The 14,239-nt window shown below is 51.7% G+C and overlaps 1 long non-coding RNA gene across 1 annotated transcript; it reads right to left on the bottom strand.

The window, feature by feature from the left end:
- Positions 1 to 2,142: 2,142 nt before the first annotated feature.
- LOC147579522 (uncharacterized) lies at positions 2,143 to 10,883 on the bottom strand. The gene is made up of 3 exons (XR_015254040.1): positions 8,857 to 10,883; positions 8,371 to 8,582; positions 2,143 to 5,768 (listed from the first exon to the last, which is right to left on the bottom strand). It is a non-coding gene; the product is annotated as an uncharacterized LOC147579522 (long non-coding RNA).
- Positions 10,884 to 14,239: the final 3,356 nt, after the last annotated feature.

The following is a 14,239-nucleotide window of genomic DNA, read 5'->3' as shown; positions in this document are numbered from 1 at the left end:
CCATTTTTGGGTCGGGCACTGCTTTCCTTCCCAGATGACTTCACTCTATGCCCAAGAAAGCCCAGTGACGCAGGCACTGCCGTCACCTTGCAGATGACGAGACTGAGGTTCCGAGAAGTCAAGCAGTCCCAACTCGCTGCTGGCACGTTTAAACCCCGCCATCTGGCCTCTGAGCTTTCACGCCTACCTTTTTCGTCTGAGAGCTGACATCAGACACTCAGGAGGAGGGCACTGCTTAGCTGGAAGTCTTAACCGTTACTGATGATTCTGCACAGGGCTCCTAGATAGATAGGAAGAGAACCTCTGTGGACCCCCTCACGCCCTCCCTCACCAGGCTATCACGGGCATCCCCTGTCGCTCACTGGGGTGGGTAGGGGTGTGAGGGGACTCCTCCTAATCTCCCACTTCATTCTTTCTTGTGATTCCTTTCCCAGGGCCCCGGGTGCTTTGAAGTACTTGCCATTACCATTTTGGCGGGTGGGTTTCCCGTCTTCTTTGAAACCAAGGGTTTAGACCATGATATTTGAGGGGGAGGACTGTTAAGAAGCCTTCCAGGAGAATGAATGGCCAGGTCTCCACCCACATGCCTAGCTAGGTCAGCAGGAAGCAGCTGTCCCTGGTTCCAGATGCTGACCCACTCTGCAGGGATCCAGAGACATTCTGGAGAATTGTTCCAGCCAAGCCGGGTTCCTCCTGTTTATTTACTAGAGTGTCTGCCTTTGGATGCTGTCTTCCTTGATTGGGTGTGCCATCACGTAGCCAGACATGAGCACTGACCTCTCCTGGTCTCCAGACCCACAGCCACACGAGGGGTGGCCCAGCCTGAGACAGGGGGCCATGCTGCAGGTGATAGTTACCCTATCTCCCTGCTCACACATCCAGAGGTGCTGGAGGAGACAGAGGGGGGTCTGTTTGTGCTGTGGGAAAAGTCTGGACAGGTCATAAGGAGAGCTTCTGCCCATCAAGAGTGTGTGACCTCAAGCCTCAGTTTCCCACTTGCAGAATGAGGAAGTTGGACCAGGTCGGTGGGTTCAAGCTGTGCTCTGAGGAGCCCCAGGATTCTGCCTCATTGCACCGCTACCCGGACCAGGAGACCCCGCATGAGCCGCACTGGGCGTGAGACTCAGTGCCCTGAAGGTTGGGGAAGGAGAGCGTGGGGGAGGGGAAGGAATCAAGCAGCCCCACTTTGCTCTCTGCTACACACGAGTTTCAGGAAGGTTCTGTGGCTCTGCAATGTCTGACATTTATCGGGCTGGATATTCTCTAGGTCCCTCTGACCCAGGGGTCGGGGGTGCCGTGCCTGCGGGAGGCCCCTGATCTGCTCATTCTACCCTCATTCAGCTGCCATAAAGCCAAAAGAGCCTGGGGGAGGGGGCAAATGGCTGGCCTGGAGGGAGGCGACCCGATTTCACCGACTGAAACAGTTCTGTGACTCCCAAGTGCCTCATGTTGAAATCAGGAGACATCACAGAGGTATCTCCTGTTCAGACAACGCACCCTGCCCCGTATCACACGGCCGGGCTGGGCTGAGCCAGGCTGGATCCGGGTGGGGGGCTGCCCAGCGGGACCCACACTGTGCGTCTGTCGCTCAGAACCACAGCCCCCTTGCTCTGCCCCTTTGTGAGCTCAACAGGACAAGTGGACAGAAAGGTGCCCAGCACCTCCTCACCCCGTCCACCAACATCTGTCCCCTAGGGGTCCCAGTCCCCAGCAGGGAGGGACAGGGACCGGAGTTCCTGAAGCAAGGCCCGGGGTTCTGCTCCGCGTCTCCACCTTGTGAGACAGCTCCCAGTGGCACAGCCTTGCAGACGTCACCCTGAAAAGCTGATTTGAGAAAGCAAACTCAATGACAACAGTATCCAATTGAGACCGCAGAGGGAGTTTAACAGGCAGAATGTAATTACTGAGCCTGGAACGGGTCCAAGACGTGGCGTTCCCACGGAGGCCACGGGGACTCAGCACTAGCAGAAGGGGGCACCGCCAGCAGCCCATCCCAGACATCTCCGCAGAGCCTGGGATGTGGCACCCAGGCCTTCTCCCTCATGCTCCCCTCCAGCTCTATCGCTGGACCTTCTCCCCGGGTTCCCAGGGCAAGGCTGCCTATAATGGCACCTTCTGAACTCCCAGAGCAGAGCGTGGGGCACATGAGGTGCCTGGACCCAGAGCATGACCTGATGGGGAGCACCTTCAGGATCATTCTCCTCCTAGGTCCTCAGTGCGCTTGACTTTGAGGAAGGGATACAGAAGCATCTGCCCACGGGGCCATGGAAACAGCTGAGGGTCTAGATTCTGGCAGAGCCTCTCCTGGCCAATGTCAAGACTGTCTCTTCTTGTCCAGTCCTCCGCCCTCTGCTTAACTATCCTCGCCTGCCAGTGGGGAACGAGGGGGCTGTTCGTTTCACAGCCAATAGGCAGGTCCCACATGCCTCCCATGTGGAGCCGCTCTGGATTCCCTGGTGAGTTCTGCCTGCCCCAGGGGGACATGCACCGGGGATGACAAGGGACTGAACACAACCTACCGAAATGCAGGTGAGACTGTGACCCGGGCCAGTCTGAATGAGGACCAGGGGAGCCCGGGAGGGGGCATGATTGCCTCCAGAAGACGGCACAGCTGAGGTGGCCTTGGAGCTGGGATTCTGGCAGATCATTAACAATTGGCAGACGGTCCTCCGGGTTGGGCGGGCAACACTTCTCAGCACTTCCAAGGCAGAAGAGCTTGTCTGCAGTCAGGAGCTGGGTGGTGATGGACCATATGCTGCCAGCACACTGATGGGGGTCAGGGGCTTAGACGCATCCATGCCTCGTCCTCCCCCGGTGCCCCAGATCCAGCTCTGGTTCATTCTCCTGTCTCTTCTAAACCTCCCCGCTACGCACTGCTTTCCCTTTGCCACCTCAGCAATAGCAGCATCCCATCCGAGGCACATTTTCAATAGATGCCAAAGTAGAGAAGACGATGCCTTTCTACCACCTGAATTCAACACTTTTCAACTCATAGCCAGCCTTGTTGTATCTACAACTACCCCCACCTTCCAAACTCCCCCCTCAGACATCGTATCATCTCATCCGTAAATACTCCAGAAGGTTTCTCAGTAAGACCACAGTTTGTTTTTTGAGCACAAATCTACAAAACCCATTCCTTTCAAAAACGATATCAATTCCCGATGAGTATCAGATATCCAGTCAGTGATCCCGCAGTCTGGATTTTGTTGATCGCATCCCCAAGATGTCCCTTAATATGTTTCTCTGTCCTTTGAAATTCCTGCGAGTTCATATTTAGATCTAGAGGCTTAATCCAATTCAAGCATGATTGTTTTTGGCCAGAAACACCAAAAGTGGCGGTGTTCTTTCCACGAGGAGGTATATGGTTATCTACCTGGTTAGCTCTTCTTGGGATATTATTGGGCACTGGGGCCAGATCCATTCATCCGTGAGAGGCTGGCACACGGTGATGTTCTAATTCTACAGCTCCTTCTTCAGTTATTAGCTAGAAGGCTTCTGAAAAGAGAAACTTCATATGGGAAAAGCAGAAGGAATGCTTGAGAATGCTGGATATTTTCCTTTCTTAGACACGTTTCCCAAAGAATGAACTCCTCCAAAAGTGGCCAGTGAGTGTCTTACTTTTAGCATTGTGACAAAGGCCTGGAGTTCAACATATCTGATGTATTTTAATCCATTGCGATCAATCCCCTGCAGCTATTACCCTAATTGATGTTTGCATTGTCTCGTCTTCGGCCGGTAGGAACCACTTTGGCTCCTGTGTCCACTTTGATGGTATCCTTGCTTTCTGATGTGACATGTTCCAGGCTCATCTTGTACATTCATCTCACTCCTGCTTATTTCAATAGAAGGTCCCCTGACCCCAGCCTCCAATCTGTCTGTGTCTTCACTGCAGCTAGATGAATCTTTCCTTAAATTAATTTTAGCTCTGCTGCTGTTCTTGGGAGGCAATGTGCTACAGGGAACAGACAGGAGCTTTGGGAACTGGGGGAAAGTGAGTTTGGAACTGGCCACATCAGTTACCGGCTGCACCACCCTGAGCTGGTAATACCATCTAGCTGAGCCTCGGTTGCCTCATTGGTAAAACTAGGAATAATATTTTCTTGCCTTACAGGACTCTGGTGAAGGGTAAATAAACGTAAAGTACCTGGCACAGAATCTGGTGACTAGAAAGCATGTCAATGTCCGTTCCTTTTCTTCTTGTCCTTTTCAAGAAACATCAATGGCATCTAATGTCCACCCCATTGTGGAGACTTTCAAGCCCCCTTCAGTCTGACCCGCCTTATCTGCCAGACCTTGTTGCTGCGACTGTTCTCCCGAACTACCTGCCATTCTGGTCCCACCAGCCTGCTGTCACCACTCACCAGAGCCACTAATGCCCTCAACCTTTATTTACACGGCCTCCTGTATCTTAAATGCCCCCATGCCCTTTCATTTATTCAAATCCTACCTGTCTGTGAAGACCCAGCTCAGATCCCCGTACTTCCCCAACCCCTCCAAGCCTCACATTCTTCCCAACCCTTGAAGGGCTGCCTGCCCACACAAGTCTCACTGGGGGGCTACATCTATTATAGCCATTTTCACCCACCACCTACAGACTTGGACAGAATACACTTCACGAACGGTTCTTTCTGCAGCTAAACTGGTCTGCACACAGATCCCTGGGTACATTATCTATGTGTGTGACTGTGACCATAGCAAAGACGCTAAGTTGCGTATGCGTACACGGGTGCGCACGTGTTTGCGTGTACACATGCATATATGTGTGTCTGAGTATGTGCACACACATGCCTGTGTGCACATGTGACCAACACCCTTCAGGAAGCCAGTGTCCTGGCCTGTCCTCTCTGACTCAGAAGCACTCAGAGTCCCGGAGGCTCTGCCCCCCCCTCAGACTTCAGCCAGGACGTGGGAGGACAACTGGACCCTGGTCACAGAGACCCAGTGATGATCTCCTCGGGGACCTGGTTTTCTGAACCAGATGTGACCCCCATCCGGAGGAACATGGAGGAGAGCCATAAATGACTAGGGAAAGTTGCCCTGTCCAGACCTGACAGCCGGGTCCCAAACCAAAGATGATCTCGGTGCAGAACTTTTCCGTGAAAGAGCCATCCTACAGAGCAGTGATGAGTCAGGACGCTTGGCGAGATGGCCTCTGCTCCCCAGGCAGGATTACCCCAACTGCCCCAATGTGCCACAAAATCGCAGGGGGCTACATGACATGTGATGTCCACCTCCCTCCCTGGACCCTAGCGTCTGTCTCAGGCTGGTGCCCACAGGCAGATGGCGATCACTGCTGTGTAGGGGCAGGAGACAAAACGGAGCTGCAAGGGAAGTGGAAAAACCCCACCTGGGCTTTCTTGGGTCTTTAGGGTCTAAAACTCCTGCTTCTTCCCTCAGAAGGCATCACTCAGATAAAAGAGATCTAGCCAAAGCAGTGTTCAAGGCTCAGCTTTAAAAATCAAGAGCCCTGCAAACAATTAAAGTGGAATTTCCCCGGGTGATAGGAGGGACAACTATGAAGAGGGGTTGGGCAGCATCCTGACGGGAAGACGGCTTCTGGAAGGATGGCAGGGGCCCGTCAGCACAGGAATGGCTACATTTCAAGTGGCCACCTGTCCGCTCTGAACCCAACCCACCTCTTGTGGTCCGGGAGCCATCAGGAAGACATCCTGGGCTGATGTGCCCCCAGGGGACGAAGGAAGTGGGCAGAATCCCTGGGGCTGGTAGCTCTGTGCCCAGCGGCATCGGAGAAGCAGGCTGCAGCATGGCTGGAGCAGAAATGAGACAACCCCGAATTATTCTGGAAGAAAGTGGCCTTTGGAATGAGTGTGGATGGGTGTGCTCTTTCCACCAACTGAGTGTAAATGGGGTCTCAGGTTGTTTCATGGGGTGTTAAAGGCACGGTGTCACCCTCCCGACACTACTCTGGGGGAGCATGTGAGGACATCTGGGGGGGCAGCAGAGTTTGGCTGGCAGGTGTTCACTGATTAACGGAAGCCACGCGGGGGTAAAGGCTCTTTGGAGCCGGCTGATGTGCGCCCCCGCTCTGATCTCAACCCCACTTCCAGGGCTTTGTGGGGGTGGAGAGCAGGGGGAGGAGGTTCCCAGCGAGGGACACGGCTCCGCTAATCACCACGTGCCATCACATAATCACATTTAATAGCAGCGCACAAAGCACCAGGTTGCATCTGAACATCAAACATCGGCTTGAAAATGCAGCCCCCCTTCCCTCCACGGGCTCGTCACAGCAGCAGCATCTGGGGGCGTGACGATGCGGCCCTGCCCCAGCTGCCAGCGCCCCCCGAGAGGCCCTGCACCCAGCCCTGTGTGCCCCTCGGAGCAGGGAGGTTTGCCCTCGCCCACCCTCCTGGGGACGGCCTGATTGAGGCCGCGGCTGGCGCATGCGCCTTTCGAACCTCCTGTGACTGCTATTTCTAACATATAAATAGAACGTGCTTTTGGTGCAGCTTTCTGGAGCAGGTCATGTGCGCAGGCTCTCTCCCCCCACGGCTCACCCTACACAGGCTGTTCGATGGGGGCCACTGAGAAGAGTCGGGGGCGCCCCTGGGCCAGGCCTCCCAGAGGCTCTGGACTCAGAGCCCTCCTCCCTGCTGTCAGCCTGGGAAATCCAAGCTCAGAACCGGCAGCGTAGGGCCCTCCTGCTGGGGTGCCCGCAAACTCTTTATTGTCAGCTTGCTTTCTTATTTCAGCCGTCTTTAAATGTGCCAAAGCTCCCCGCACCCGCACCCCCACCCCCGCATTGCTTTTCTGCACTTATCCAGGGGAATGGAGCTCACAGTTACGGAGCTCACTGCCTGCCCCCCGCCGCCCACCCCGGGGCAGGTGCACAGAACCCCAGAAAGAACCAGGCGCCCTTTGTATTCTTAGGCAGCTCTCTTCAACCTTATTTCTTCCTGGTTCTTATTTTTTTCAGCCTAATCTCCCCCTCGTTTTTCAGGCTCCGTCAGAGGGATGAGTTCCATGAAACCCCCCGTTAGCATTTTATTTTCCTCATAGACATCCCTTTCCTTTTCACTCAGTGCCCATTGGGTGCAAAGCCCCGGACAGGGGGCCCCGAGGATCTGCATTGAGCACAGCAGATGGCGGCGCCTCGCGATGACCTTCGTGGTCATTAATATTAAATCAAAGATTAATATTAAAATTTATATTAAATTAATATTAAAAAGTATATTTTATGACTCTGTTGGCACAAAGATGAATACATGAATAGCATATATGAAAGCATTTTCTTCTACCTAAAAGTTCATCTGTTTCTTCCGATTTTAAAAGAAGTGAAAATTAAACCTTATCTGGGGCCCCTGAAGGTGTCCTGGATCACAGACACTGAGCCTGACGGATCCTGCAGCCCCAACAGACCGGTGGCACCTGCTTCAGGGACCCCACGTCTGGTTTACAGCAGAAGCGGCACACGGAATGTTCTGGGCAGCTATTAGAAACCCCGCAGCCCAAGGGCACTCAAACCTCGGGATGGGACCCAGACCAGCTGTACTTTTTAAAGGCTCCCCAAGTGGGGCGCCTGGGTGGCTCAGTCGGTTAGCGTCCGACTTCAGCTCAGGTCATGATCTCACAGCTTGTGAGTTCGAGCCCCACGTCGGGCTCTGTGCTGACAGCTCAGAGCCTGGAGCCTCTTCAGATTCTGTGTCTTTCTCTCTCTCTCTGCCCCTCCCCTGCTCACACGCTGTCTCTCTCTGTCTCTCAAAAATAAATAAACATTAAAAAAAAGAGAAATTAATAAAGGCTCCCCAAGTGATTAAAATGTGAGGTCAAGGTTGTATGTAAATCAACGGTCCTCAGCCCTACCTGCCCAACAGAATTACAGAGGAGCTTTTTTTTTTTTTTTTTTTTTTTTAAACAACCCAGAAAGAAGGTCCTGGGCACCACTGTTTTTAAAGCCCCAGGTGATCCTAAGGGCGATGGGTTGAGAGTGCTGGGTCCAGGGTCTGCTGGGCCTCCACCTCGGCCTGTCCTGTCCACCCCTGTGGGATCACTGTCCCCGGCCTTCTGTCATGTGGTTTCTCCCAGACCTGCCTCTGGGCTGGGACACAGAAGGTTAAAGAAGGCAGGGTCAAGGTGGGGGGGTGAGAGAGAGAGAGAGGGTGAGAGGCTGGAAGGGGTGAGGTAGAGGGGCTGCTCTGTGACCAGGGGGCTGGAGCTCTTGTGTCACCAGGACTCCAGGTGCTACTGCCCCTCCGAAGAGCCCCACTCCCAGGTGACACCTCCGAGGCACTAGTCTTGGGCTTCTTGATGAGGAGCCTGAGGACAGGGTGGGACTCAGACTCCCAGGAGCAGGCTGGAATGCGGAGACAGCAGGGCGGGGGGCAAGGAGAGATGCCTAAGGGGGAAACGCACCTGTGTGATAGTTCAAGGACCCCTCAGGGTGTCAGCATGTACCCCCGGCCGGCGCCCAAAGTGAACATGGGCGCGTACTTCACTCATCCGTGCGGGAGCCTCAGCAAGGAGAGCATGAGATCATCACTCTGAACCCCAAGTCCGGTGCAGCCGCTGGACCAGAGACGTCTCCTCTAGAACATGGACCCCTCGAGAGCAGGTACTTGGTCTCTCTTTTTAAAAAGAGGAAAAAAAAAAAAAGAAAAAAAAAAAGAAAAAGAAAAATTGTGTTAAAATACACATAACATAAAATTTACTATTTTAACCGTTTTGAAGTCCAGCACCATTAACTACATTCCCATTGCTGTGCCACCATCACCACCATCTATCTCCAGAAGTTTCTCATCTTCCCAAACTGAAACTCTGCCCCCATTAAACACAAACTCCGTGTTCTCCCATCCCCAAGCCCCTGGAAGCCACTGTCTCTGTGAACGTGACTATCAGTACCTCATGTGAGTGGGATCATACAGTGTTCGTCTGTTTGTGCCTGGATTATTTCACTTAGCGTCTGTCCCCAGCATCCATCCACGTGGCAGCACGTGACAGGGTTTCCTTCTTCTTTAAGGCTGAATAATATTGCATTGCGTGTATAAATCGCCCTTTGATTCTCCATGGGACTTTGTCTCTTTTGTCCACCGCTATCTCACAGCACCTAGAACCTTGCTGGCATTTCGGGCGTGTGCAAATAAGTGTTGAAAGAATGGTTTAAGTGAAATAATCCACTTAAATTTTTTTTAAATGAAAAAAAATGTTTATTCATTTTTGAGAGAGACAGAGAGAGCACAAGCAAGGAAAAAGGAGAAAGAGAGGGAGACAAAGAATCTGAAACAGGCTCCAGGCTCTAAGCTGTCAGCACAGAGCCTGACGCGGGGCTCGAACTCGGAAACGGCAAGATCATGACCTGAGCCAAAGTTGGAGGCTTAACCGACTGAGCCACCCAGGCGCCCAGCTGGCATTTTAAATAGGTCATTTCTCATCATACTAGAGAGCGCCCTCACCACTTCCCCTCGAAACAAATTCCAGGAGATTCGGGTTATTCTCCCTGAAGGTGGTCAGCTGGCAGCCCCCGGGGCCCGTTTTCTCGGCCCGTTTTCTGCGCACAGACCCAGGCCCCGAGATGGTGCCACCGTCTGAGGGCATCAGCTCCAACGCAGAGGGAGGCCGCGGGCTGGTGAGATCTTATTTAGGAGGCTAGCAGGAGGCAGCGCAGGAAAGGCTGTTACGTCTTTCCACAGAACATTCCAGAACCTTTAACCCTCCGCTGGAGCTTCGTGGCCCAGAGTTTGATGGGGGCCGCTCTATCTTTTCCTGTCAGATTTAGACAGCTCAGCACGGCGCCCTTTCGACATGAAGTAATAATTGTCAGAGCGGGTCAGGGCTTCACCAGCTGAGAAAACACCAGAGTGACCCTCGAAAGGAAGGCCGAATCGGGACACAGCCCATTAGCGGGTCAGAGGAGCTCCCCCGCTGACATTTGCGTTGACGCTCCCTCATCCAGAAATCTGACGTGGGAGACACCCTCTGTGCAGTCACCTTGACGGGGGCACGTGCGAGCTGTCCCTCAGAGTGGCGCTCAGCAGACGGTCTTAAATGCCACGGTAAAAAAACAAAAGAAGGCATCTCACGGTTATTTTTGCCTTAATACAAAAGGAATAAATAACCATAGAAATGGTGGAGAAAACCGCACAGATGGATTCAGTCCTCTGGGATTTCACCCCAAAAGGTGAGCAATGCTCCCACTTTAGCACAGAGTCCTCCAGTATTTGTCGATGCCCATATACGCATATACGCGTGTGTATGTAGGGTGGGTATACACCTGTGTAAGTGTGTGCACATGTGTGTATGTGTCTGAGCACGCGTATGGGTGTATATGCATGTGCGCATGTGTGTATACATACACCTATGTACGTGTATATGATGTATTGCGTATATATGTGTATATGTACGTGTTTGTATGTGTGCGTATGTGTATACATGTATGTGTGCACATGCCTGTATACAAGCATGTGTGTCCATCTGTGCATATGCATGCAGATGTGTCTGTGTGTATATGTATATGCATGCAGTGGTATTTTTATGAACAAACACTTTGTAACAAAAGTCAATCACCAATATAAAAAAAGAGGCTTATGAGACCAAATACATTTTAATATCTAAAGTTTCAAAAATGTTTGTAGACATTTTTCATATTTTTCTACCTGCAGCATTTCCAAACTGTGTTCCACAAAACAAATGCATGCACTAAAATAAAAGCTAGGGGGGTGGTGCCTGGGTGGCTCAGTCATTTGGGTGTCTGACTTTGGCTCAGGTCATGATCTCATGGTTTGTGGGTTTGAGCCCACATCAGGCTCTGTGCTCACAGCTCGGAGCCCGGAGCCTGCTTCGGATTCTGTGTCTCATTCTCTCTCTGCTCCTCCCCCATCTGTACTCTGTCAAAAAAAAATACATGTAAAAAAAAAAAATTTTTTTTTTAATTTAAAATAAAAGCTGGGACGTGCTACAGAGTGCAGCAGGAGAAGCAGGGAGGCAAAAAAAAAAAAAAAAAAAAAAAAACCCTCAAAACCCAGAACCAGGAACATGGTTGCTAAACATGGTCTAACCAGCACTGTCGACCACAGGCCACTTTTTTTCTCAAGAACACCGATACATGCTGATCTACATAATAAGGAGAATCATATTTTCTCACGCCCTTCCTGAAGCCAGTGTACAAATCCTTTCCAATCCTTTTGGGTCTGAGGGGAGGCCAGTCCAGCACCGCTGGGGGAATCCTGAGAGCAAAAAGGATGAGGAAAGTGGCAGACGAGTATTTGTCGGCTGTGATCCGACATAGCTCAGCAATAACTTCGCTACACCTTCTTCCCAACCCCTCCTGGGTGAGGGATGAGGCGGCTGACAGGGAAGGAGCTAAAGCCCTCGGTTCTCTCGTATGTGAGGTGACTATCCCGGCCCCACCGATTTCTCACTCTCTTATTCTAACCAAACAATGGGAAAGGGTAGGAGGGGGGTTGACAGGCAGGAGGAGGAAGGAGAAGAAGTTCAGGAATCTTTTTCTGCTAAACGAACACCTTTGCTCTTTCTCTCTCTCTCTCTTTTTTAATAAAATTAGGGTACCGTTTTAATAAAAACAGGGTGCCATTTGCTTTTGTAACTGGGTTTTTTCACTTAAGGTATTGTGAAAACTTTCTTAAAAAAGGAAGTAAAACAGTGTTTTAAAACATAATATTAGGGGCACTCGGGTGGCTCAGTCGACTGAGCGTCCGACTTCGGCTCAGGTCATGATCTCACCGTCCGTGGGTTCAAGCCCCGCATTGCGCTCTGCGCTGACGGCTCAGGGCCTGGAACCTGCCTCGGATTCTGTGTCTCCCTCTCTGCCCCTCCCCTGCTCGCACTCTCTCTCAATCTCAAAAATAAAGAAACAGTATTAAAAACCACATAATGTTACATTACTCCATATAATTTTACCTTGTGGATAAATACCACAATCTTTACCCCGTATGCCCGTTACTGATTTCCTGTCGGTCAGTACTTCGGTACACCCTGCAGTACCTGCTCTGTGGTAACAGGCCAGACCCCAGCATTTCCCCTTTGTAGTGAGGGTAATGTTAAGCTTTGCCAGTAGAGGGCGTGAGAGGGACACTGAGAAGGAGGTCAGCCTCCCTTCCTCATTCAGCGAGTGAAGCCGGGTTCCAGCCCGGTGCACAGGCCCCCGGGAAGTGTGCTCCAGGACTCACATGGGCAGCAGTGGCCCCTCTGCACCCACCTAGAAGTCCCTGCTCACCTATATCCTAGAGGATGACCTGGGGACATGGACCAGCTCTGACCGGAGCTACCAGCGAATTTCCGTACCATCCGGTGATCCCCAACCACACCTGTTCAATGAAAGGTGAACTCCCTTCCAAGCCCTTCTTAGGGGGCCTCCCCCAACCCTAGGACACCCTTGAGAGTTCTTGTTCCATCTTCATTCCATCTTTACTCTTCTATCACTAACTTCCCTTGCTCAAATTATTGTGTGGTTTCTGTCTCCTGATTGGACCCAGACTGAAACAACCCAGCAAGCACCATGCTTTAAGCACTATTTTTGAAGCATTTTAATTTGCAGTTGGGCACAAGGAAAGGATAGTGTGAGAGACGTGTCTATTCAAACAGCAAATGTGTACTGAGCAGATCTACTATATCTACTATGAACAACTGGGCCGCAGACATGGGCGGTTAGAGAAGAGTAACATTTACTAACCCTGGGTTATGAGAACTCACTGTCACAACAGCCGGTGGGCAGGCAGGGTGACAGGCGAGAACGAGGCACACGTGGGTGAAGTCACTGCTCCAGGGCCCACGGCTGGTGTGGAATTCACGCCTGGCCATATGCCTCTGCCCACTCCTCCTGCTGCCCAAGATGGCACAAATGTGATTGTTCAGACTTCTTTGTCTGTGAGTACGGGAGTTCTAGACAGAACAGAGAGAGAAAAAATAGAATTTGGGGCAGAGGACATGAAAGACTCAGAGAATTTAGAAACAGATCCCATGAGGCAAAATGAGAAGATAGTGATTCTGGAAAGTTCTGTGGCCATGTTTGTCGATTCTACTCAGATAAGGAGTGGCAGTTCTCCCTGAAGAGATAGAGAGAGAGAGAGACGGGGGGCAGCCCACTCTGTGCAGGACAGGGACCCTGCAACCTCATTATTAAGATAGTCTTGATTTTAGGGGCACCTGGGTGGCTCAGTCAGCTGAGTGTCTGACTTCGGCTCAGGTCATGATCTCGCGGTTCATGGATTCAAGCTCCGCATTGGGCTCTGTGCTGATGGCTCGGAGCCTGGAGCCTGTTTTGGATTCTATGTTCACCCTCTCTCTCTGCCCCTCCCCCACTCACACTCTCTCTCTGTCTCTCTGTCTCTCTCGAAAAATAAACATTAAAAAATTTTAATAAAAAAAATAAAAAAGACAGTCTTGATTTTATATTTTTCTACCCTTTTCAATGTATACTGTAAAGTGAATGACCTGATGTAAGTTAGCCTTTATGCTTTTGCGTGACCCTTCAGGTAAACACCTTCGCACCTCAGCAATGACGTCCTCATTCTGGACTTGGGGGACACGGCCTGCTGTATCCCAGGGGCAACTCGATTTTTCTGTGACTAGGCCAGTTTCTAGCAGAAAAGAGACAAACCCTGGCTATGGCTAGTTTTTCTGCTTGGAGAAGGTAAGGCTGGGCCTGGAGGAAGGGGAGAGAAAACTCTCGTGGAAATTAAGCAGGAACAGAGGGGGAAACCAAGGCGAGATCAGAGAATGGAGGCCACCGCTGCCTCCACTGACTCCACCCCCCGGGGCCATTTCAACCTCACGGAGCAGCGGGTGGAGACCCGGACACCCGCAGATGGACAGAGAGAAGCCCTCGCTTTCTAATGAAGACGAGACTGAGCTGAACAAGGCTAGGTTCCTCAGGCACCAGGGCACATTTGTCGGCTGAGGCTGCCATAACAAAGCACCAGCTTCATCACGGAACCTACAGTCTCACAGTTCTGGAAGCCTAAGGCCAAGATCAAGGTGTGGGCAGGGCTGGGTCCCTCTGCGAGCAAGGAGGGAATCCCGTCCAAGAGTCTCTGGCGGTGTGCTGGCAACCCCCTGGGGTTCCTTGACCTGCAGGTCCCCACCTGCGTGGTCACATGGCCTTCTCCCCCAGTGCGTGTCTGTCTCCCAATTTTACCATTCTTGTAAGGACATCAGTCATGGAGAATTAGGGCTCACTCTAATGACCTCACATTAACTTGATGGCCTCTGTAAAGATCTTACCTCCAAATCAGGCCACATTCTGAGGTACCCCGGGAGTTAGGACTTT

This window comes from Puma concolor, chromosome B4 (assembly GCF_028749965.1).
Source record: "Puma concolor isolate L17-30 chromosome B4, mPumCon1.1.hap2, whole genome shotgun sequence".
Taxonomy (NCBI): domain Eukaryota; kingdom Metazoa; phylum Chordata; class Mammalia; order Carnivora; family Felidae; genus Puma; species Puma concolor.
Note: the sequence above shows the minus strand (reverse complement) of the source record. Positions and strands in the feature narration are given on the sequence as shown.